Source organism: Rhinolophus sinicus, chromosome 5 (assembly GCF_057876585.1).
Source record: "Rhinolophus sinicus isolate RSI-liver-muscle chromosome 5, RSI-T2T, whole genome shotgun sequence".
NCBI classification, from domain to species: Eukaryota; Metazoa; Chordata; class Mammalia; order Chiroptera; family Rhinolophidae; genus Rhinolophus; species Rhinolophus sinicus.
Genome location: NC_142505.1, coordinates 57459008 through 57485088, shown reverse-complemented (window position 1 = coordinate 57485088; position 26081 = coordinate 57459008). Strand labels below are relative to the sequence as shown.

Sequence of the window (26081 nt, the reverse complement as noted above, 5' to 3'; positions counted from 1 at the left end):
AAAGGAAGCTACAAGTTACCAGGCTAGAGATGGCCAACAAAGATGTTATGTTAGAGATAACCATTCACCTCGCTGACGGTGATTCCTTCAGAGTACACTTGAGGTGGAACAAAACTGGCGTCAGGTTGGGCTGTGCTTGATCTTATTTCACTAGGTCAAGCTATTTTTCAGTTTTCCATCAGGACACCCCAGCTATTTCTCTACAAGTATCTAAGGAAGTCATCAGATTTGGGGTGCTATGAAATTTCCCCAAGACAGTATTACTGGCCATTAAAAGAATTCACCATTTTCCAGCCTGCATACCTTAAAAATGCTTTAAGGGAAAGCCTATTCTTAGAGGAAAATGGTAGTGGCAGTGACTAAAAATAAACATTTAAAAATAGTAACTTTTCTACTTAGACTAGGGGGTCACAAATCTTTCTTTCTATGGAAAAAAACTATCATATGTTTGTATATATGCTCTCATTTTATCTTCACAATGACATTGCTCAAAAGAGCTGTTATGATCTCCATTCTACTAGTGAGGAAACACACTAACAGAGGTCATCATTTGCTTGAGGTTACCTGGCAAATAAATGGTTTGAAATTGTAACTAGACTGGAGGCCTTTGGTGCTGTTTAGTTCCCTTTCCAGTACACCAAACTGCCTAAACAGCAACTTTAAATGTGTTTTGCAAAGACAAAGAGAAATAGTTTAAAAGGCAGACTGGGGAACATTTTCTAAGAATAGAAACATAAAACTTGGTAGCTTTTATTCACTCACCACTTACTATGTAACAAGCATTCAATAAATACAATTTTTAAAAATGTTATAAAAAGATGACAGCCAGTTAGAGGTGGGAAAGAAGGCGACAAGAATAAAGATGTAACTTGAGTGTTACTGAAAGTCCTGAGTATATTACATTTAATTTATTTATTCTTGGTTTTTTTTTGCGGGGGTGGCAAGTCTGTAGAAGATGCCTTTCTCCTGGAGGAGCTGCCTAGCCCATGGTGACCCTTTTTTCTCAGCACTATGTAATTCTCAATCCCAGGCTAAGTCATGTTTGCACTGCGGGACTCCAGACTCCTGTTTTAGCCAAAGCTGGACACATGACCCAAACTGAGATTGTTTTCCGTGCAACTAGAAATGGGATGAAAAGGGTCTGCTTGGTCTAGGCTGCAAGCACCCCCTCACCCCCCCGTGTGCTCTCGGTCTATAAGAAAAAGCCAGTCAGCAAAGAGAAGAACAAACGTGTTCACGCTCAGAGTGACCTGGCCTCAAGGGGCCACACAGCCCCAGAGGAAAGAAAGGGAACCGGTTTCTGTCCAGGGGTTACAGGTCTTTCCTGTCCCAGGTATAGTCCCCCAGAGGCCCAAAGAGCTTTCTTCCCTAGGGTTTGAAGACTCCCCTGGACTGGTAGGAGAAATGGCTCCCCTCTTCCGAGCTGAAGTCTTTTGGAATTGATTTTTGATAACTGCAACAAAAATGATCTTGCTCAAGACAGCTAAAACTTTTGTATTTAAAAAAAAAAAAGGGCAGATGTCAGGAGAATTTGTTACAAAAGAAGATCCTGAGGAATGCCCAAGGGTTCAGAAAAATCCTCTCATTACCTTTAAACGAAGAAAAGCCCACACTGTTACATGGACAGTATTATATCAACTTTTAAAGAGAAAAATGACTTCTTTTCTAGGAATAACATCTCTGTGTCCTTTTAAGACTCTGAGAGCCTTGTTGCAATTTAAGGCACAATCTGGAACATTCTTGTTATATAATAGAGTCTGTCAAAATTAAGCAAAAATTTACCTACTATGATAAAGGAAAGAAAACACAGGCTAAGTGAGTCAGTCTTGTTTTGAAGCACAACAGTATAAACTTCCTTTTTATTTCTTAAACCTTCTTAAATTCTAGGCAAACCATGAAGATTTAATGTGAGACTGGCACCCTGGGTGCTTGGCGAGGACAGAAGTCTGGAGAGGTGGGTCCTAAAAGGAGGGTGACACAAGTTTTGACTATCTTCTAAATTAGATCTGAGGTAAGGCTGACTCCTATCTCTCCATTCTACATACTCGTATGAAAACACTGAAAACTAAGAGAGATTTTACTCAAGCTGATTCATTGATCCAATGAAATATGCTCAGCGTGGGCTCCAAGCCGGTCCTGTGCCTTCACTAGAACCAGCAGTGGATCCGGCCGGGCTGCCGAACTCCCAACTTACACATCTTTCTCTCTACTCTTTGACCCTCACTGCAAACAAAAAGTCCACAGGCCTAAAACAGTTCACTTTTTTGTCTGTTTGTCTGGTGATCTTGGGGGGGAAAGGAGGAAGGAATTTGTTCCTTATACTTACAAGGTGAGAAGATTCACATAAAATTGTATATTCCCATTTTCCCTTGGAATGTCCAAAATTCTGGTGACTAAGGCCAGCTCTGCTGCACGGGGACAACTAGCTGATGCTGTGTCCTGGGCTGCTTCTTGTCACTGGGCATATACTTGCTAAGTACCCACCCTTCTGCATCACGTATTTTCCTTCCAGGCTGTCTCCTGTAGGCAGCCAAGCCTGTGACCCTGAGCCCAGGCTGTTTTCCTAAGTTTCTTCTCCCAAATGAAAAACCTACAAACCAGAAGTTTTAAAAACAGGTTACATGTCAGCTGTAGGCATATTCTACAGAAATAGGAATTAACGTGGTCCCTAGCTTACTCTCTCCTCCTACCCAAGTTCCACCTTGCTTTCACCCTGCCAGGCTTCCTCCCTGGCAAAGCAAATTTCAGAATGAAACTTTCTCTATACTCCACACAACCTGTCTTTTCAACCTGCTACTGGACACCCGCCCCACCCCCTTCAAAGGTCGGCTGGAGCTTCTACATCTACTGAGTGAGCTACAGGCACTTCTCTCAGGGTCATTCTACTGAACACCAAACGAGTCTGAAAACATAGCTGGTGAAGAAGGAGAGAAAAGCACTTCCTAGGAAGGACTCCAGCACCTCTGGCCTCGGCTTCAGGGACATGTTAGTCCCTGCAGTCAGTCTGAGGCTCTCCCAGCCCTCTGGGAAAGTCCTCACATAGTGTTAACATTGTTCAAGGAACCTGTATTTTCTGCAAGCCTCTACATATCCACACACATTCACCCCCTCCTCTCTCCAAAGGGCTCAGCACAGCCACCCTGCACCCCCTTGGCAGTTTCAGGTCACACGGCTCCCTTTCTCCCAGGTATCACTGAGGTTAACTGGCCTCCTTCTCCTTCTAGCTGAGGGGTCAGCAAGTCATTTTCCCATCAATTGTGACTACAGTACACTATTTCACCATTAGCCTAGGAGAGAACCAAAACTATAATAAAGTTCCCAGTAGCTCTCCAAATTTGTCTCTGTGCAAAATCCTTGGTTAATTCAGTAGATTTGCAGGTTGATTTACAAAAGCACATGACAGTAATAACAGTAGTAGCATCTGACATTTACTAAGCACTTACTATGTGCCCAGGATGAATACATAGTAAGCTTGGCATTAACACGTGTCACCTTACTTAACCCTCCCCGGTCTATGCTATAGGAACTTTTATTACACTCCTTTAACAGAGAGAAAACTGAGGCTTGTGGGATGAGGCCAACAAGGGGTAGAAGTGAAGCCATCAATACAACAGCTGAGCTGAAAACCATTCCCTTCACTGCCACCCACCACAGCAGCTCCCCCCTCAGTTCCTCTCCTCTGCACCTGCTGTTCCCACCACCTAGAACTGCTTTCTTCTTACCTTCCAAGTAAGTCCCACTCAGCCTTGAAAACCTGGCTCAGATGAAACATGCCCACCTCCCTAAGTGGGCTTCTGAGAGGCAATGTCTACAACATTTCAGCCTGTACCCAGGGCCCGACGCTGTAGGTGCTAACAAATGCCTGCCTGCTGGATAGAACTGGATGAATGGAATCTCAGGCTGACAGGTGCCTATCGCTCAGGTTAGCATGTGCCTGGGGTGGGATGTTCTTGCTTTTGCTATTGGGCCTGAGCAATAAGCAGCTGTTCTGACATTCACTCCCGTTCTTCCCAGGGAAACTCACTTATGGACCTCAGCACTGAGGACCGGAAGGAGGGACGATAGGGAAATACAGGTCCAGTACCTTGTTATTCTCTTCACAGGGACTCAGGTCTGTGGAGCCTGGGGGTGAGGGGTGGGGGTGGGGGAGCAGAGCGGGCTTCTCCTGCCCCAATATTGTGTCAGGGGAACATTCACCTCCTATTATTGGCCTGGAGTTATAGAATTCTCAAATTCTTATAAATATCCTCTTTGAGTCATTCTTAAATAGTCTAACATGGTCCTTTAGAAAGATGTCAAATAAATGAACGGCTATTAGGCATTTAACTCAAGGCCATACTTATTAATACGACCAATAACAACAACTTTTACTGAGTGTTCACTGTGGGCCAGAGCCTGTGTTAAGTACTCTACATGCACTGTCTTGTTTAATCTTCACCACCGCCCTATGAAGAATATTTATAAGTGAGGAAATGGAGGCTTACAGTATGTAGTTAAATGGCTTGCCTAAGGTCACTACCCAGTGGCTTATGGTAAGAGCAGTGGCTAGTTGGATAAATGTGTAATTTGATTAATAATGCTTGCAGGATTTCTTTCCCCCCTTCCTCTTTAAATAATGCCACTTCGTAAAGGCAGGCTGGGCAACCTATTACAAATTTCACTTCTTTAAAAGATCCAACCAAAAGCCCTCCTCTTCTATTAGGCCTTTCTAAATATTATTCGTGATCAATCGCCCGTGCTCTCCTATGCCCACCTTCTCATCTTCCTGAGCACACAGTTAGGTTACGTTCCCCGTATTCACTGCAGCAAGGGAGGGCTCATGACCGAGTCCTAACGTGTGAACACAAAGGCTGGGTGCCTGGCCTCCTGGTCTTCACCCTCAGTCTCTGCTGGCCACTTGGAGGGCTTCAAGCACCCAGAGCGGGGCAGAGTCACCACATTTCCCCCGAGTGACTGGGTGAAGCAAGAGTCTCCTTGCCAACCCACACTGAGCTGTGGCTCGAGTGAGAAGTAAACATGGATTGTGTTAAGCTACTGAGGTTTTGGGGAGCGAGAGCAGTCAGCCTACTCCAAAACAGTCCGGCTGTTGTCTTTATATCATCCCAGTTTTCATTATCAACAGCACAGCTCGAAGTTACTGGAGGTGTATTGAGTAACAGGCATCATACAAAGTCTTTTACATACATATTTTATTCATTTCTCACTATGAGGTAGGTACTACAGGTGACAAAATCAAGGGTCCGAGATTAATAATCTTTTCCTCTTCTGAACATGTACAACATTTACAATCTGAAACATTTGGTAATTAATTACGGATTGTGTCATACATGTTGCATTGACAGGTTAAGCAGTTTTCTCTCCTATGGTTAGTTGATTTTTGTTTTCCTCAACTGGATAGAAAGATGCTAAGAGGAGGGGTAGCTCTTACAAATCTATATTGCATATTATTCACACATTGCCTCATGAATATACAAAGTAATTAATAGATATATATTCTTTAATACTATGTATATAATATTTGTTTTGGGCAACAGACCTCTAAAGTAAACCTCACCATGAAAATTGGCTTCTTTGCTACGGAGAGCTACTTAGTATGCTGTTATTTCAGACCCATGACTTAATGAGCATGATTAGAGCATGTTTTCAATACTGTAATTACATGTATGAATGTGCATGAACATTTAGTACAGTGTCTGACACATATTCAGTGATCGATACATGATCGTTTCCCTTCTCCTTCATCCCAATAGCTACTTCAAGTACAATCATATGCTGCTTGAAGAAAACAAAGATGATCAGGAGAAAAATGGTAAGCCTGTCAGTAGAGGTTCATTTTAATTACAAAGAATATTTTCCTATCTGGGAGGAAAACCATCTAAAACGCTAGGAGCCAGAGCCAAATGAAGATTAATTGCCAGTTACACAGTTACAAGATTATCCCATTCATAAAAATCTGTCCTGACACAACCTTCAGGAACACGAATTCTGGGCCAGCCAAGGAGCCGGCACTCACACCTCACCTCCATGTCAGCGAGCTGCAAGGCCCTGGAACTCACCTCCCATTTGCTCAGCTCCCCAGGTCTGGGCACATGGGATCCCCTAGGGCCATTATTTGTAGCCAAACACTAACATGCTCGCCTACAGCAACCAGAATATTTTTTATATTTTGTTAGAAAACAACACACTGGTTCCTTCTGAGGCTGTTTGTTCCCATATACCCACAGGGCTCCATTTCCTATTGAAGACATTAAAAATCTGATTAACACAATGCAGACACTGACTTTCATATGGTGACATATCACACCAACCATATACAGCAACTCTGTGACACAATCTTTGCATTAACTAATTAATGTAAATATTTCAACTGCTATTCATTTAAACATTATGTTCCAAAAAGTTTCTCTTCTTTCAAGAGTCCTTTTAAGACGAAATGAAACACGAATGTGGGTCAGTTCCTTTATTTGGTGTACTTAAAGTACACATTTAGACATCTTACCATACTCAGTAATCGATGTTAATATGTACTTTGTTTATGGGATGGGCTTTTCCTGAGGTCATTTTCCCTTTACCTTCATGGTATTTTCCTTGACAGTAGGCAATAAGGCTAATGCTATTATCACATATTCCACTGGCACATATAACTTTGGCCACTGTTTAAATACAGCAACACAGAGTATGTAACACCCAAGTTAGAAAAATGCAGGTTTGAAAATTCGTGAATCAGACTCTGGACAACAACTTCTTTTAAAAATAAATATTCTTTTTAAATGTTTAACATAAATATTCTTTTAAAAAATATGTTTAAAATGCTGAGTGAAGAAAGCCAATCGCAAAAGATCACATTTGCATAACATTCCACAAATGACAAAATTAGAGTTGGAGAAGAGAGGTGCCAGGAGTTAGGGGTTGTGAGGACAACAGGACCAACAAAGGGTGGTGATGGAACAATTCTGTGTCTTGATTACGGTGGTGGTTACACGAATCCACACATGTGAAAAAATGACATGGAACTGCATACATGCTTTATGCCAATGTCAATTTCCCAGTGTCGATATTGTACTGTAGTTAGGTAAGAACGTAACCAACGGGAAAAACTTGGTGAAGAGTAACCAGGACTTCTCTGTACTGTCTTGGCAACTTCCTATGAATCCACAATTATTTCAAAATTAAAATTAGCTAAATGTGTATTGGATTATAAACATATTTGACAGAATAATGTATTCAATCTGTAACATTAAATAATATCCAATCCTTTGCAAATATATTTTATGTGCCTTCCCATTTTATACACAGATGAACTACCAATTGTCTTGATGGAGGCGAGGCAAGAGTGAGAATGGAGTGGATCACAGCAGGTTTTACTGTCCGGATGCTCACTAGTCATGACAAGCTCAGCAACAAGGACCACTTTAGCAGCCTATCTGGATGTCTCACAAAGGGCAGGTAGCATACGACACGTAAAAACAAAAACATGTATTTAGAGACTTATTATAACCTAAAATCTGTAAGATTTTGCCCTTAAAAAACAGAGAGCCATGGAACAGCATACTTTAAACATAAAAATAAGGAACATATTTTGTGATTTCTACATGCTAATCAAAATCTCATTGAGCATATGGTTATATATAATTTGCAAAATACATTATTAGACCTATATGATTGCCAAAAACACAATTTTTTTTTAAATGTACACATGGCAAGTGTTTCTACAATTCAAACATCTCTCTGGCTAAATTAATATAAACTGCTGCAATGTGCCTCTAGTAAATAAGAGACAAAAAGAATTCCAGAAGCTGGGAGATGCAAATTAAACAAAGCCAGTGTAGTTATTTTCACTAAGGGCTTTAGACAGAGATTTTTTTTTTAATCACCGAGTAATGCATAAACATTCTGGGACTGCATAAAAAACATGACTCCCTGATTCCTTGTATCTCACACCTAAGCTGGCTCAACACTGGTTCATCATGACTCGGAATCTAAAGAGAGGTTGGCAGCACTTCATAAATACCTTCCTGCTCGCTCCTTTCTGCAGTGATGCAATTTGACCTACATTTCCAGTGCCCATTGAAACTTCGTAGGAGGGGCAAGAGAGTTTTTCATTTATCCTAGCCTCTGATTAACTAGGACAGCAAATGCCACTCAAGGGACTGCTACTGGATAGAAGCAAAGGGGGAAAAAGTCATGCTAGTAAGAAATTCCATAGGAGAACATTTAGAAATACTGCAGTCTCTGCTGCTGCAAATCAACTGGCGTGACTTTACAAGACAACAGTGAGGAAGTGCCCCACTTTTACGCCATCCACACTTAGTTCCGAACACCAAGGGCTGCTTTATTTACTTCAGGCTCCCAGCATGATGAAAATAGACTTCTCTTTGCCATAGTCTTTTTAAATGAATGTTTAATTTTAGAATGGTTTTATGTTTACAGAGAAGTTGTTAACATTATACAGAGTTCCTATATACCCTACACTTGGCTTCCCTATTGTTAACCTCTTCTTAGTATTAGTAAGCAACGTTTGTCCCAGCTGATGAACCAATAATGACACATTGTTATTAACTGAGTCCATACTTCATTCAAATTTCTTTAGTTTTCGTCTAATGTGCTTTCTGTTCCAGGATCCCATCCAGGATATCACACTCACTTAGTTGTCACGTCTCCTGGCTCCTCCTCTAGACTGACAGTTTCTCAGACTGTCCTTTTTTGATGACCTTGACAACAGTTTTGAGGACTACTAGTTAGGTATTTTGTAGAAGGTCTTCAACTGTTTGTCCAATATTTCCCTCACGATTATAATGGAATTGTGGGATTTGGGGAGGAAGACCACAGAGGTAAAGCACTGTTCTCATGACATCATACCACACTGGTCACTGGTCATGTTAACTGATCATCCGGCTGAGGTACTGTTTGGCAGGTTTCTCCACTATAAAATTATTATTTTTTCCTCTTTCCATGCTGTACTCTTTGGAAGGAAGCCATCATGCACAGTACACATTCAAGGGACGGGCAGTTATGTTTCACCGCTATGTGGGGGATTATCAACGTCAATCATTTAGAATTCTTCTACATGGAAGTTTTATCTCCTCTCTCCCATTTTCTTACTTATTCGATCATTTATTTATATCAGTATTGACTCACGGATGTTTATTTTATATTGTTACTTTACTATGTTTATATTACATATTATTTACATATGTTCATATATTTAGTATTTATTTTATGACATATTATATATACCTTGTATATTTTATTTATATTCATTTCACAATTATCTCCAAGTATCTTTATTCTATGGCATGATAAATCACGGACAGGATGCTTAGTAATTGAACTACCATCTAACTGGCTACCTTTCAGGTTTGCTACGGCCAATAAAATGCCTTATCATAATGAAGATCCTCTAGAAAAAAAATTCTTTTTTCTGTTGTTGGGGAAAGGGAGGAGAGGAGAATTACATGCAGCATGCTTGCTGTTTTATACAATGAGGTTTCCTACTTTCTTCCCCCATTACCATTAAATGGCATTTCCTTTATGTCAACTTTTAATTACATGAGCTAAAGGAAAAAACAAGTACAGTCAGATCTGACTTTGAAATACAACAGCGATGCCTTACAATAGCAGCTACACCTTTGTACTTATGGTTTGTATATTTTAATGTTACGCAGTTTTTCTTCATTGAGACTAAACTAATCAGCCCAACACAAGGACAGAGCCAGGAGCTTCTTGGGCAGTGGGGGTACCTAGTAGGAAACAGAATTCTGTAGATAACTAAACCTCACAGATTGGAGTTAATCCCCTGCAACACACAGGAAAAATTCTTCACCTCAGATTCCAACCCTTAGTTTCTGTAAACAGACTATGCTTATAAAATCTTTAGTGACCTCAGGCTTTTTAAAAATAAAAAGTAGGCCGAGGCCAGCACTGCTTTTCTCTGTCATCCTTTTTTTACTCAGTCTGATTAATATTTATATTCAATAAACATTTCTGAGCCTCTACTATGTACTAGGCAGCACACTATGCCTGGTGCTTCCAATTAATCTAACAAATTAGAAAAGAAATTAAGAGGCCTATTTCATTTTCCCTCCTGGCAGAGATAGTGAAGTTGATGGAAGATAAATCAAGCCTTTACAATGCTGAGGACACAAAATGGTCTGGAGAAGCACACGGTTAAATGTCTGCCTCTACAGCTGTCTGATAAAGCCTTAGAAAGAAAGGGGCATAACTTCCTTATTTGTACAACAGATATCATCAAATCTCCTCCTCAGGGAGAATGCATGGGAAATTTAGCTCTGGCCCAAACAATGGTTCTGTAAGTATCAGCCCACGTGCACATTTCGCACTTCATCATAAACACATCTAGAAAACACCAGGACTGCCCCACTAAGGTGTTCCATTGCCTTTTTTTCACTGTCAATTGTACTACCTTTGTAAAGTCTAATATCATGATCTTTAAAACTATGTCAGTTCCTATGTCCCAGTCAACCTGTCTTTGATAAACAAACAATGCACATTCATTCACGAGGCACAGGTCAGAACGAACAGGACACATTAACAACGACACAGCGAACGTTGCTGGGAAGCTTGTTTTGTGCCCGCGACTGTGCAGACGTTGCACAAGCCAATGAGGTGTTTTAATTATCCCTAGTTTCCAAGTGAGAAACTGAGGCCAAAGAAGTGAAGTAACTTGTGCAAGGCTGTCACCCGTCTGGACCAGGCAAGCTACACTTACAGAAAGACAAGAACAAACAAAAACAGAATTACACCAAACATCTGAGCACAAACATCCATTCCTTACCGCTCACTGCTGATTCCTTTTCAAGCTCTGTTGTGCTGGGTGCTACAGTAGAATCAAAGAATCAACGAAAATGCTTCCTTTCCTACAAAGACGCAAACTGGGAGAAGGGCTTTGGACTCTTCTGCCCCCAAAAGGGTCTCCACATTGGGACTTCCTGCTTCCACAATATTGTCAATCCATAAAACCCATCAAGACCTCCCTACAGCATCCTACAGAAAGTGGCAAGGCCCTGGCTGGCCAGCCTGCCAGGCTCTTCACCGCCAGCCGCAGTCCGTGCCTTAGGACATTTGCGCTACAGGCAGCTTCTAACCCAGCTAGCTCCTTCAGTACTCAGGTTAGAAGTCACTTACCTCTTTATCTAAGCGGAGTTAATCCCACACTTTGATTTTGTAAAACTAGTTTAAGAACTCTCCAGCTTGCTTCTTCACTAAGACCAGCATTCAGCAGGGGCATACCACCAGGAGGAAGGACCACCTGCCTGCACCATAGCCCAGGACAATCACAGAAAAGCCTGCCTGGAGAAGAACAATTGTTTGGGGAATTAAACAGACCAGGATTTAAATCCTGTTTTCTGTTTACAAACTGTGTGCCCTCAAGCAAGTCGTTTCATCTCTGTGAGGATTAATCAAAGCGATGACACAAGTAAAGCACAATGCCTAACATTTACCAACTGCCTTTATCATTATTACCCCCATTACACAGATAAAAAGTTGAGCCTGCAAGTGGCCAGATACCAAAGGTCACAAAACTAATGAGTGTGAGTTAGGGCTCAGGGCTTGAAACCAGTTATTTTCCTATCTTCTACAATTCTTTATTGAGCACATTATTAGGTACCATGCTTGGTGCTGAAGACATAGCTGTGAAACAGGCAGACAGGTACCCTGTTCTCAGGGTGCTTACATTCTCGTAGGGAAGACAGCCATCAAACCTTTACACATACAGACTGAAAGGTGCTTGAAGGAGAAGGGCAGGACGCCTGAATCCACACAGGTTTGAGAGCAAATAACAAGATCCCTGGATTGTCTGAAAGGTCAGGGAAGCCTTCTGTGAAGCGGTGGCATTTAAACTGGGATTAGGAGACCAAAGAGGTGCTCGGAGACGAGGGTGGCAGCAGGCATGGCAGGCAAAGGGAATCTCAAGAGAAAGATGCTGAGGAAGCATGGCAAGTCTAAGGAACTAAAAGGCCAGAGGCTGGAGCCGTAGTTGGGGCCAGATCAGAGGACCCCTGAAGGACATGGTAAGGGTTGGGGATGTCATTCATCCTCGAAGCAATGGGAAAGTACCAAAAGATTGGATGCCCTTGATAAAACACTAATAAAAGGCTCACTCTGACCAGAGCTGGACATGGCAAGTGTAGACTTCTGATAAATATGTGTGAGCCATGCAAAAGACTCTCTGGTAAAGACAGACTAAACCACTTCTTTTTCATCGCACAGCTGATGCTTCTATTAAAGTACCTATGGCTGATTATTATAGTTGCGTGTGGACCTCCTTTCACTGGACAGAGGTTTCCAAAAAGCAGAGTAAGTATCTTATTTATCTTCCCATCTCTCAAAGCCAAATGCTCAATAAAGCTACGGATAGAAACAGACCCTCTTTTAATAACTAACAATCTCTTCTTATATTTAGATATGCCAGGTAAGAATCTTCTTGCCAATTCATCCCATGTTAGTTAAATAGATCTGAAGAATAATATGCAAGGACTCAAAAAAAGTTCCACTTTCCTTTTGCAGCTTAACTTTAACAACAAAACCCATTTCACCAATGTGTGATTAAATGTCCAATTTTTATATTTTAGGATAAATCACTGTACAATTCACATGCATACTTCAAAAAAAATATATATCTTAGTTTAATTTTAACCCAGAACAAAATGCCCCAACAGAAGGTCTTTCAGTGATTTTCCAATTCTTCTGAGAATTGTTCAGATTCTCTCTTTGAATATTTAATTACTGATAAGGGTGGGTAACTGTTTGGACTGTTTATATTAAAAGACAGAACTGAGTCATAATCAATAGTTCACACACTTCAAGGTTTATTTTGGGATTTCAGAAGATGAGGATGATGAGGTAAAATGATGCAAGTGGGATTAGGAATATGCTACTAGGATATGCTAGTAATTTACCGTTTGGTCCCCCTTTCCATCCCCAGACCAATTTCCTACCATCATGGCCCTGCTCTGTGCCCCAAAGACTGTCCTCTACGGGTAGCATCACTGGGTTCATGCAGGCAGTGGGTCTGGCCAATAAAGGCACTGGAAGGAGATCAAAGACGGAGGAAAGAGAGGAGGAGGAGAGTAGTGCTTCCTCATTCCCTTCTGGTTCTGGGCTGCATTTTCTGGCAATGGCTGAATCCCTCCAGGGCTGTAGCTCCTGTCAGCGGGCCCCTCCTCTATGGCCCCAGCTCTCTCCCTGGACTCCAGGAATGAATGCTATTTCTTCTCTTTGCTCCTGACCTAGCAGTGATAGCAGCTTCCCATTGCTGTTAGTTTCTGGGTGACAAGAACCCCATGTCACCCTTAACTCTGTCTATTCCTCTGGAAATAATCCCTTCATTAAAGTCTTCTGAACCATCTACACTGGACTCTTTCTCCTGCCAGACCGAAGAATTCAAACCACAGACTTGGAAAACCAGCAATCTACCTCCTTTGCTTGTGAGCAGTTATCACAATGGTTATTGGTCTTCCAAAGCAATTTCTTCACACCAAACACTGCACGCAAGCTCTTAAAGTTCTCAGGCAGAAATGACACCTCTTAAACTGGTCAGAGCAGGGGAACATTGGAGGCGCTGCTGAGCCTAGGGGTCCACACTTAGAATTCTCTAGGCAGGGGTCTGTTACACTTCAAGATAAAATGTTCAGAGATGCCACTTCCTCCTACTTCTCCAAGTTGCTTCTTGCTCAGGGCTCAGAATCAAAGTCAGTATTGCATTTTCATCCTGAATATCAGTAGGCTCTCTCACTGCCTGGGGAAGGTGCCGTGTGTGTCACTTCACTTTGCTCGTTTCTCAGCCCTGAGGATCTGCTTACCACTAGCCAAGGCACACAGAAAGAGAGCCAGCCATCTTGTATTACTCGCCTCCTGCCCGATCTTGCCTTCTTTCTCTCTTTCATCCGAGGATAAATCTTTCTTCTGCACTAAGGTAAAGATGAGCAGAATGAGGACATTCTGCTTTGCTCAGCCTTGCCTGTCTCTTTAACAGATTAGCACTTTTCTTTTCCACAGGAGAGGACTGGCACTTGCTTATACCATAATCTGCTCTGAGCGCCTTCGGATTTTTCTTTTACCAAGATGTCTGGATTTGAGGTTAAATGTTAATTGGAAATCACCTGAGTCTCTAAACATCCCACCTTGCTTTTTCACTTGGCACAAGTAACATAGAGTTTACTATATTTCTGAATATTGGGGCATTCTTTTGAACAAGAGCTGATGTAAAGAATTCTTCCAGGGAGTTGATAAGAACTGATGTCAACAAGCTATTCCAATAAGAACTCCAAATGTCTCCCTCTGCAACCAGCAGGCATTCAGAGCTGACCGAAAGTCGCTAAGAAAGACACCGGCAGACAGAGGGCAGTCTGCATAAAAGACGTTCTACTACACATCAGCCATGGCTGGCCAAAGTGAAAGATAGCTCTCTTCTTCTATCCCGGGCGAAGCCCCTTCTTCAGCCTGAAGGCAACATCTGAGAGAGGCAGTGGGTTTACCAAAACTCGGTTCACACTATGTACCGTGTTTCCCCCAAAATAAGGCCTAACCGGAAAATAAGCCCTAGCATGATTTTTCAGGATGACATCCCCTAAACACAAGCCCTAATGCATCTTTTGGAGCAAACCTTAATATAAGACCCAGCCTTATTTTTGGGGAAACGTGGTATATATTCCTACCACTCGATCCTTAATTCTCAGCATTCATTTCAAAGGATATTTTATTGGGGAACTCTGTAAAGAGCGAGGTGGATATATATCAAATGTTAAAAGTGGTATCTCTGGGTAATAGAAATATGAGTAACTTTTATTTCCTTCTGTGTATTTGTGAAATTTCCAAATATCTATGGTTTTTGCAATCAGGGAAAAATTATTAAACAAAAACCCTCTAAGTATTCAGGAAGTTGTTTTCCATAAGAACCAAATTTATGTAGCGCTTGAAACTCAAAATCCAAATTATATTTCTTAGCTTTTATGTATTTGAGATTTTCGATACTCTAATCATTTTATGAGCACTTTTTTAAAATTATGGAACCATTCGAATTGTGAAAAACAAGAATGCTAAGTTGGATTCAACGTGTAAATTTATTTTTTATATACATCATGACCTTAACTGAGACAGTTTAGACTCTTCAAGTTCAAAATTCTTTATTTTCATACTCTGAAGTACTCTTTATACACACGAAAAGGAATGGAACTGTTTCTCTTTGTAAGAACACCATGCAGACGATATCATATGCAGCTATAAGGCTACGAGGCTACAGATAAAAAACAGACTGGTGTTTCTTCCACTACAAATGCTAGCCAATAAAAACTTTCCAGTCTACAGCTGATTAATACTTGACACCAGATCTATGGAAAAGAAAGCTAATCGTTGCTGGCTGTTAGCTAAAGCAACAGACGCACTAAGAAACCTGTCTGCTACCAATTCATGACTGCTGTTTACTAAGACAACTGATTTTTCAGTTTAGTGCTATTTATATTTCTAAACAGAAACTTTTAATATTATATTTTCTAGGAACTACCTTTCTCATAATCCATAATCGCTAAACATGTGTTATTCACTGTCTTGTAGTGTTGAAATATTAACAGGGAATCTTGGAAACCATAAACATCTTTACTAGCTTCAGGAAGCTAGTAAATTTGAACAGGTGATTCCTTTTAAAAGTTTCCTAATATAATGGCAAATGGTCTCTTTTCTAACTTTGACTTCCAAATGATTTATAGTTATAACTATCAGGATGATAATAAACAACAGGGTGGGGAGTGGAGGGAATACAGAATGGAGTCTTAAATATTTCCTCTTAGAGCACCTAAGAGGAGCTACATGCCACACCACTAAAAATCCCTTTGTGTTCAGTACATTAAAACTTAAAGATGCTAATGAATAAAATATAAAGAAACAAAAAATATGCATTTTTTCAGTGTAGAATTTTGCTAGAGTTCTTTTCAGGATTAAGTTCAAGGATTCTGCAAGTTCAAAATGTGTGCAAAAATGAGACCATAAGACAAACTAGAAATGCAAGAGAAAAGAAAGACAGTTTTATCGTTTTTGTTAGATGTTAACAGAACATGGTTAGAAGCTGTAGAAATCAGTGCCTGAAACAAATTGAAAAAAGACAATTTGAAAACCAGTGTTGAATGTTAGGCCAGGGTTCTAAAAGCCAGGGAAAAGTTTGGGATGTAGCTACGAAAAGATCTGGCTTAACAAGAACCACCATGTTACCTCTCTGAGCAAATCGATGGTTCAGACTACAATGAAGTTAAAAGCAAGGGAGGAAGAGCCTAACGTACAACCCTCCTGTTAACAGAAACTGCCTGGAGATCTTAATTAAACAAGAGTCAAGTGCTCCTCTCAAAATCTCTTGTAGCGGTGGACGTGAACAGCAGAAAACAGAGCAGAGCATTTAAAAGAAGAGTCCAGGAGTTGGGAGGACAAGTGACTGCACAGCAAGGTGGTAATTACACTGCTGTGAAGTAAAAAAGGCCAGACTGAAGGGCTCCAAGAGGTACTTCAATACCAGCTAATCATTGCAAGAAGAGGTGGAGTAAGCCGGCTCCTCAACTGGGTACCTGTGGGGAAATGAAGAGCTGCTGGGGCTCTGCAGCAAGAATGAACAAGCGCAGCTGCTAGTGACCGAGATGACGACGAGATACCTCCCTTACGCCCCAATGTGCCCCAGTAATAGCGGCCAAACAGAGGTTCACCCATCTCTATCTAATTCAGGTGGAACCTTGATAAACCAGAAAAGGAGCTCCTGCAGTTGGTAACCCTCTGTTCTAGACCCGCCCTGAGCAAAGGCCTGGGAGGTCAGAACACCCGGCTTCTCCTGCGAACAGTCCTATGCTGCAGGAGAAATCGCTTGCCTTTTCTAAATCACGTGCTCAGCTGAAAAGTAGGGAAAAACTTGCTCTTCTCTCATTTCAAAAGATTAGAGTATAAAATAAAACTGAGTATGTATATGAAAATGCTCTGAATAAAATCACACTGGATTTGCACAACATTTTACTGTCTGAAACATGGTGTAACTTACACTATAAAGGCTATATAAATGCTAGTTGGCCCTTTAGCCTATGAGCTGCAAGGTCTAAAGTGTTTATTTTAAAGTATTAGCAAGGTTACAATGAAAGCAGATAAACACCAGCAGAAGACAAACAAATGCGGGGCAGTTTGGAGCAGTTCAGTGCAGGGGCCAATAAAGGTATTTATCTCACCATGTCCTAAGGGGATCACTATGCACTGGGTAAAAATGTTCTCCACAGGGACGAGGTTACCAGTGAACGGTTAAATTACAGTCCATGTGCTTGTCTTTTTGTTTATTTATTTTTTAAAGATTTTACTGGGGAAGGGCAACACGACTTTATTGGGGAACAGTGTGTACTTCCAGGACTTTTTCCAAGTCAAGTTGTCCTTTCAATCTTAGTTGTGGAGGGTTCTGTTCAGCTTAAGTTGTTGTCCTTTCAGTCTTAGTTGTGGAGGGCGCAGCTCAGCTCCAGGTCCAGCTGCTGTTGTTAGTTGCAAGGGGCACAGCCCACCATCCCTTGCGGAAGTCAAGGATTTGAACCGGCAACCTTGTGGTTGGGAGCCCACTGGCCCATGTGGAAATCAAACCAGCAGCCTTTGGTGTTAGGAGCATGGCGCTCCAACCGCCTGAGCCACTGGGCCGGCCTGCTTTTCTTTTAAAGATCAGAGAAATGTATATGTTTTAGAGAAGATTACCATGTAAGAGACAAATGCATTATTTCACTTACAATGGTAAGCACTGACCAGCTGAAATGGAAACAGATGGTATAGAGCAGGGGTACCCAAACTTTTTTCAACGTTTTTCACCAAGGACCATATGCGGTAAAATACACAGCCAGGCCACTCACTCGAGGTGAAGTATGTATTGCCTCACCTGGTTTATTTAAGTAAATTAAATATATTTTTGGAATTTGCTGCGGGCCAACTAACAATGGATCGCAGACCACAGTTGGCCCACAGGCTGCAGTTTTGACACTCCTGGTATAGAGTCACAAGAGTGCTTCTCAAACTGGGGTTTGAGACCACTTGGAGGCACGTGAGTAGGGAGGGAGAAGGGTGGACCAAGGGTCATCGGGGTGTTGCAAATGTTAAATATGATAGATAATGCACAAAGCCACTCACACATACATAGCAGCCTGCGAGTGTTCGGATAGTGGACATCTGTTGATTTTACCAGCCCTGCATCCATTCCCCTTGCTGGGGAATGACAACTCCCCCAGCGGGTACTCTCTGGGTGAAGCGGGTACTCTCTGGGTGAAGCAGGAACCAAGGCACCGGCCAGAGCCAAGTCTGGGCCTGAGAGATACTCTCTCTGTAGAAAGTGGGGTTAAAAACAGTTAGTTGGAGAGGGTAGTGAGCCCAGCACCCGGAGCAGACTGTCCACTGGGGCTGCTACCTGGACCCTGAAGCTGCTCTGGACCTCACCCATCCTGAGGCCTGGTTCTTCAGCTCTATTGTCAATTCTGGGCGCTACACCACATCCGTCCAGTAACCTCCTTTTTTGCTTAAAGTAGCCAGCTTTCGTTTCTACTGCTTACAACCAAAGACCTTTAGCTGATTAGGTATAGTTTGAATCTAGAAAATCCATTTTTTCAAAGATTTGGGGGATAACATTTAATTTGAGTGGCAAGCAATTTAAACTATCAATTTGATGGTATATTGTATCATGGAGTACAATATAAAATTCATTTAAAATATTAAGATACTGAATTTTTCTTTTGAGATTTTAAAAAAGATTCTTCCTTCTCAGTCTCCTTCCCTCATGCAAGTTTCTTTAGCAATGGGTTTAAGAAGCACTGCTTTGGAATAAACTTTTCTTAACTTTTAGGATTTGCCCCTAACTAGGTACAGGATCTAGGGCAAATTATTTAACCATCCCAAGGCTCACTCACCATACCCTTCAAATGGGGATAATAACAGTGCCTACCTCATAGAGCTATTACCCCAGGAGATAACACAAAGAAGCACTCAGCAAGGCTCCTCACAGCAGAGTTTATCAGTTATTGCAAACAAAGGGAGTTTAGTTAATATAACAAAAGCAAGAGGCATACTGTCTGCAAAGAGGGCCTCCCCCACGCCCCCACCCCTACCCAATTCCTGTGGGCAATATCTGTAAGATACACACCGCAGCATCTCCCAGCAAGAGGTGGCGTCTAATTCCAACCCCTTGAATCTGGGCTGGTTCTGTGGCGTGCCTTGACCAAAAGAATGAGACAGAGTGACACTGTGTGACTTCAAAGCCTAGGCCTCACCCTTGCAGTTCTCACCCTCTTGGAATAAGGTGCCTCCCCATGAGAAAATCTGCTGTCGGAGCTAGAGCTCCCTAGACCAACTAGCTCCAACTGGGGCTTTCAAATGACAACAGCCACATTAGTGACCTCAGGCTAGGCAAGACCAGATAAAGAACTGCCCTGCCCTAGTTGTAAACAAATAAATAGTCCCAGTTTTAAGCCACAAAGTTTTAGAGTGTGTTGTTGCTACTCAGCAATACATAATTGACAGACATGCTTCAGGAATTATCATAATATTTCTACATTTTTTTATTCCATGCATTTCCTAAAATTTCCTATGGACAAACTCAAAGCTCTAATGTCACCAAATAACTATGTCACAGCCAGATGCAGTTACACTTCTCATTCTTCACGACCAGGTCAATGTTTCCAATTCGATTAAAACACTGAAATGTATCCCAGTCAGAACTTGGGGGTTTAGGGCGGGGAATACAACATACTCTACTCTAAAGCCAAAATAACTTATGTGAAAATAAAGTGAAAATGTTCTAAAATTATCATAGTTAGACCACAAAAATGCAGGTGCAAACATAGTTGAATTGAAATTGAAGATAATCGGCTAAGAGAAGAAAAATGACACAAAATTGCTATGATTCATTCAAAAACTAGGAATCAAACAGATTCTCCCTTTAACTGTTTTTGTGCCTGGCATTTTCTTCCACATACTTTAAAGATGACCAAAACCCTCTTTTAAAAATTCACCGCACACTGTCGAGAGAAAATGCTTGCTTAGGTTACAATCCAGTCAACAAATATTTATGGAGCACCACCTCTGTGCCAGTGAGTTGTTAGCCCCTGGACACTTTGTTTTTTTCCTTTTGATAGTATACGCAGAGATACCAGGGAAAAGGGAGCACGACTGAGTGAAACTAGACCACACACCTGTCTTAGTCAAGGTTCCTGGTCTGGTTAGAGCAGTAGTGTCCAAACTTTTTTCAACGGTTTTCACCAAGGGCCATATGCGGTATAATACACAAACAGCCAGGCTACTCACTCGAGGTGAAGTACGTATTGCCTCACCTGGTTTATTTAAGTAAACTAAATATATTTTTGGAATTTGCTGCGGGCCAATTTGGATTGCGAGCTGCAGCTGGCCCGCGGGCCGCCGTTTGGACACCCCTGGGTTAGAGGGTGTAAGCTAGTAAATGTGGCAAACAAGGCTCTGCCTGCACGCAAACCTGTGACTAGAAGACGGGAAATGTTAGCATCTAATATTATAATTATCGTCACCAATATTATCACTATCATTCCTGTTATTATTATATACCCTTTCCCCTCCCTTCTTCCTCCTTAGTTACTGTTTAGTAGCTGTCACTGCTAAGCACTTGCCCCCATTTAATCTTCATAACAACTTAGCAAGTTAGGTGTTACCCACATTTTAAAGATGAGGAGACTGAGGCCCTTACTGGATAAAGTAACACAGACAGTAAGTAGTGGAGTTTGTGCTTTTAGACACTACCCTACACTGCCTCCATACATATGAATTCCTTATGATTTTACAGAAATTTCAACGGGGGAAAAAACCCTTCACAGCAAAAAAGGAGGCACAACATACTATCTTCATCAATGTAAATGTCTGTGTGTGTATGTGTGTGTTTTCAGTGAGTTTCTTCTGAAAACTGTTACTTACATGCTCTGTATGGAATTTTTTCTTGCCTGTTGGAAAAGTCTGGAAAATATTTTTACTTATTAGTAATAGAGAAAACATTTGTAAAGGTATGAGAAAGGTATTTCACTTCTCATTCAATACCACACAGTGAACGGAATTAGTCATCTCAGGGAATGAGGGCTCAATCAGCCACAAATGGGGGATGTTTTCAATTACTATGCTTATTCTTTAATAGCCTTGTTATTTTTTCCTGATTATAAAAGAAGCACATCCTAGATAAAATAAAAAAAATTGAGAAAAACATTTGGAAAAAAAAAAGCTCACTCACAATCTTATTACTTTAAAACAACAAGTTCCTAGTATTTGCTATAGTATTCTTATCAGATACTTTCCTTTAGGTTTCTATACACGGGACTTTTGCCTACCTTAAAAATCACACATTATACATGTTCTCGTGCTATCCGCTTTTTCCTAAGTATCATCCCACATCAGTAAACATTGACCTGCATCATGCTTTTTAAAGACTGCACAGTATTTCCCTGTATGGCTAGGCCCTAACTGACTTCATCAATCCCCTAGTAATAGGCATTTAGATTACGTTCTATGTTTTTCCATTATAAAAAAATGGGACAGTGAGCAGTCGGGTACACACATCTATGCACACTTGACCAACTGTTTCCTTAAATTCCTAGATGTTGGCTTGCCATTCTATGACTCTAGATTTGTATTGTCCACAGTGTCATCCAGAAAATACACATCAGATTTGTCTTTTTAAAAAGAAGGAAATCCTTAAATGTTAAAAGTAAGAACATATTTTACATTTCTAATATCTTGATAAAATGGCAGAAAATTTTTAAAACTGCACTTTATATTAAAATAATTAAAATATCGATTCATGCCTCTGATATTACATTAGGTTTACATGTGGAGGGGGAAAATTCTAAAATACCCAATAGTTTCTAGTGGTTTTATTTTCAGCATAATGTTATTTTGAAAAGTTGAACTCCAAAAAGAACATACTTTCTGCAAAACAAGGAATAGAGTATGTTAAAAGGCAGGCAGGGAGGCCAAAAAATATACCAATCAGTTATAGCAATTACCAAGTCACCAAATCTGCATCCGATACAATAGCCAAGAGGGAAGGGTCAAGAGAGAGAGAAAGGTGAAACTAAACGCAGCAGCCTTCAGCCTTCCGCGGCAGCCGGATGAAATTACACACAGACATGTACATCTACATGCTCTGTACACACCAATCCTGCAGCTAATCTCCAGGGGTTAGAGCACAAGAGGAATCTTTGTGTGCTTTATTTAACCAAACATCATGCAGAAAGCGGGTGGGGGAGGCCGGATACAGATTTCCTTAAGGTAAGTGTCTAGTTAGCAACCTGAGGGCCTAGTATCAATTACTTCCCCTCCAGGGCAAGGGGAGAATAAAAGGAACCTGGAGCATAAGACAGCTCCACAGGCACTGATTCCCTTCAAAGCCATCACCCAGGACAGGGATTAATCATCAAGGTCGACTGAAAACTGGGCAAGGTGAGAACATTTTTAGCGTACATAAAACTTCCCGGTGGCACAGTATGATGTGTGTGCTAAGGGACAGCCACACACTGTAACTGACAACTAACCTGCTGGAGTTTCATCCTAATGGGGGAGACGGGGCATTAGATTAGGTTTGAAATACTCGAGGTGGCAAATGGCAGTGTGTGTGGTGGGGGAAGTTGCTTGGCGATGCCACAAACCCACAGGACTTACGGGTCCAACATTCTTCTAGGCAAGGGGTCAGGTAACTGTGGTCTATGGGTCAAATCCAGCTGGTGCCTGTACACCACACCATGAGCCGAGAATGGCTTTTACATCTTTAAATGGTTGAAAAAAATAAAAACGTATAAAATTACACAAAATTCAAATGTTAGTGTCCACAAAGTTTTACCGTGGCCGGCTGTGCCCATTATGTTTATTGCTGCTTTCTAGATACACGGGCAGAGTAGAATAAGTGTGACAGAGACCTGAGTGGCGAGCAAAGTTGAAAATAAATACTGTCATGTCCTTTAAAGAAAGTTTGCTGACCTCTGTTCCAGTCCATAAAAGCATGTTGTTTTGAGTGGATCACAACCCCAATCCTGTGCATTCTTATTGCTTTGGCCCCTGACATACCCAGAACTTAGACATAACTTGCCGGCCTCATGGAGAATGCCACACAATTGTTAAGAACACTGGACAGGTCTGATAGGTCCTACAGATGTAGGGTACCTGCCCATAGTAACCAGAAAGATGTGAAAGGCTTTCTGAAAGTAGGATGGTCCCAGAACGTTTATAGAGGAATGAGTGTAATTAAAGGTTTTCTCTATGCAAGAATGTATTAGCGATTTCCTTTTAAAGATGAGAATGAAATTCATCCTCAAATTGGCTACCGCTTTCAAGCATTTACTAGGAACCTAGGACTGAGCATAGCCTTTTTTTCTTATCATCTCATTTAATGGTCATCTCTTCCAGACTCGGAGGCTCACCACTCAAGTAGAACACAGCCAGAAAGCTCAGGAAATGGAAGTCAAACTCATGCAGGTTGTCTCTACTCAGGAGCCTAAAGCTCATGTTCATAATCGCTACCCACTTGAAAGCAGAAAGCATGAATGCTCACCATGAGTAAATGAGAGGAAAAGGGAAAGACCACAGAAACAGTGGCAGCAAGCGTATTTTTACGGCCACGAGCCTTATCAGTATTTTATTCATATATCTCTTCTTTCACTCATAATACCCTCTCTTCCTTCAATGTTTAAAGAAAGGAAAAGAGAATTCAGTTCTTCCATACTCTTTCCTATTGAGAAAAACTGATGCAGGTACCCACTGTGGAGGTCTTAAAGATATCAGAATTAGACAGCCAAAGTTGTAGGTTTAACTTCCACTAATGAAATCCCTGGGGTACCTGTGAGAGTCCCATAAAGGAGGGCGTGTGCAAGCATTTTTAGAGGTGAAGGACTGGAAAGTACACGTGCAGTTTTTCACTTAAATCTCAAGTGAAGACCAAAAGTTAAATGGAATGTGACCCCAGACCTATGATGCTGCCGGGTGCCTATTGCTTCTTTCTACCCAGCATCCAGGTCCTTAGCTCGGCCAACAGCACCACCATTCTCCTTCAAGTTTTCCCCAAATGTCTACAATATAAGGACCAGTAAGTCTTAACTCATTTTTAAAAACTTGACTTTTTTTCCAAAAGTTTCAAGTTTCATCATACTTATTTGACAATAATGTACATCAGTATCATGTACCATGTTTATTTATACATGTTCACTCAGATGTTTATTAATGGTTACCCACATCTAGCGTCCAAGTCCTTCCTGGGGCACAAATAAGGGGCTCTGAGTTTCACACCAGGAACTTCACGCCAGTTTCCTAACATCTCCACTAAGCAAGTTTTATCCAGATGAGAAACCTGAGGGTCAGGCAAGTTAACTAGCTACAGTAAATGAAAGAATCCAGAGTTGAACGTAAGCCTGTTTCGAGTCAGAAATTGTGTTTTTCCCATCACACCCTGCTGTCTTACCAAAGCACAAACACATTTCTTAGAGTGACTACCTCCCAGTCAGATTTCAGATTCGCTGGAGAGTAATAAGAGAGTGGAGCTGAATGAACCATTTGTTCCAAGGGCTGGTTGTCAGGCTCAAGTCTCTGTTATGGACCACAAATCTATCTGTTCTAAAATTTTAAATATAATTTAAAAACAGCCACAATGCACTCAAGATAGCATGTCAAGCCCTTTATGTGCGTGCATGGTTTATCAACTCACAGGCGAAGCTTTGCTGTGGGAACAAAATGGAAGTCTTTTTGCACCTCTAAGACCACATGACTAGGCTGAAGGAAACTTTAAAAGGCAAGTATTGAACACCAAGATCTATTTTTTCCTACTTGTTTCTCTTAAAAGTTATTCTAACTCCCATTTAATAAAAACATCTTTCTCTAACTTTTTGGGCCCTGGACCTATTTTAAAACCATAGGCTCCCTCCCCAGAAAAATACACATATACAAAAAGTTTCAGTCACAACTGTAAGGGGGTCAGGAATCCCTTGAAGCCTATTCGTGGACACCTGCCCCCCCCCACCCCACCCCTGCTCAGAGGTTCACAGACCCCTGGAGGACCCTTGCTCTAAAAGAACATTATAGAAATGCCTACCTCATTTCGTAAGACCAAGTTTGTAAAGCCCATATAGCTAGTTATCTTATCATCCTTTATAGTTTCATAAAGTTAAAATTAAATAAACACTGAAACAAACTTCCTTAACTAGAGTCTCATAGTCTCAAAGAAACCAGGAATCTAATGACTTGAGTAAATCACCAAATCTACGGTCATTTAAGTTCAAAGTCCAAATCAGTTTGTTCTAGCTTAGAATCTGCTACTTCTTTCTGCCGAGATTTTCCTAGAAAAGAAACGACAGTATGGCCTAGAACTTAAGTTCTATTTTAACATTCATGAACATGTTAATATATAATTGATCACATGAGAAAGAGACAATGTCTAAAATTTACTAAAATATATTCTTTCACTATATATGAAGGAAAGTCCATTAAAACAATTTTTACATGTTCAGCACACAGATCTGTGTCAATGCAACTGCAAGTTAAATTACGTGGCTGACAAAGCAGATTTTTAAAAGTTCGTCAAGGCTCAAATTTTGATGTGTTTCCCACCACCTGACTCAAGAACTTCCAGGAATGTTTACTTTCAGGTATATCTCCAACTTTAAAGCCTTTCCAATCTCTCTTGATCTTCTTCAGAACATTTCTAGCACTGTCCAATAAAGTTGTAAGTTACACAACGAACTTACAGAATAAAGGATAGGATGTCTCATGAAAATTTAACAGTTACACGGGACAGGGATACTTATCTATAAACAACATTAAAGATTATTTTAAATCACTAGATACTGTTTCAAAATCTGTATTACGATGATGAGACCAAGTAACAAGTAACTTAAAAAGAACATAGTTTCACTCAGACAATTACCTTTTAAATAATAATGATCCCCACTAAAATGCCCTTGGGATAGACAATCAATTGACACATTCAATTTACAGTACTTTAGATTTAAAGTAACTCTTTTTTTGGTTAGAATGTCTTCTCTCCTAAAACCAAGAAAATGAACAGGGACTGATGCAAATAG

The 26081-nt window shown here is 41.0% G+C and overlaps 1 protein-coding gene across 6 annotated transcripts in view; it reads right to left on the bottom strand.

The window, feature by feature from the left end:
- The window catches only part of ATXN7 (ataxin 7), a 128527-nt gene that overhangs the window by 101040 nt on the left and 1406 nt on the right, over nucleotides 1-26081 (bottom strand). Inside the window, exon 1 of one of the 6 annotated variants that reach the window (XM_088798527.1) lies at nucleotides 18145-19044. The exons of the other annotated variants lie outside the window; for them this stretch is intronic. The gene's annotated coding sequence lies outside the window, so the exon portion shown is untranslated. Of the gene's footprint in view, nucleotides 1-18144; nucleotides 19045-26081 lie in introns of those variants that run through there. 6 annotated transcript variants of the gene reach the window in all.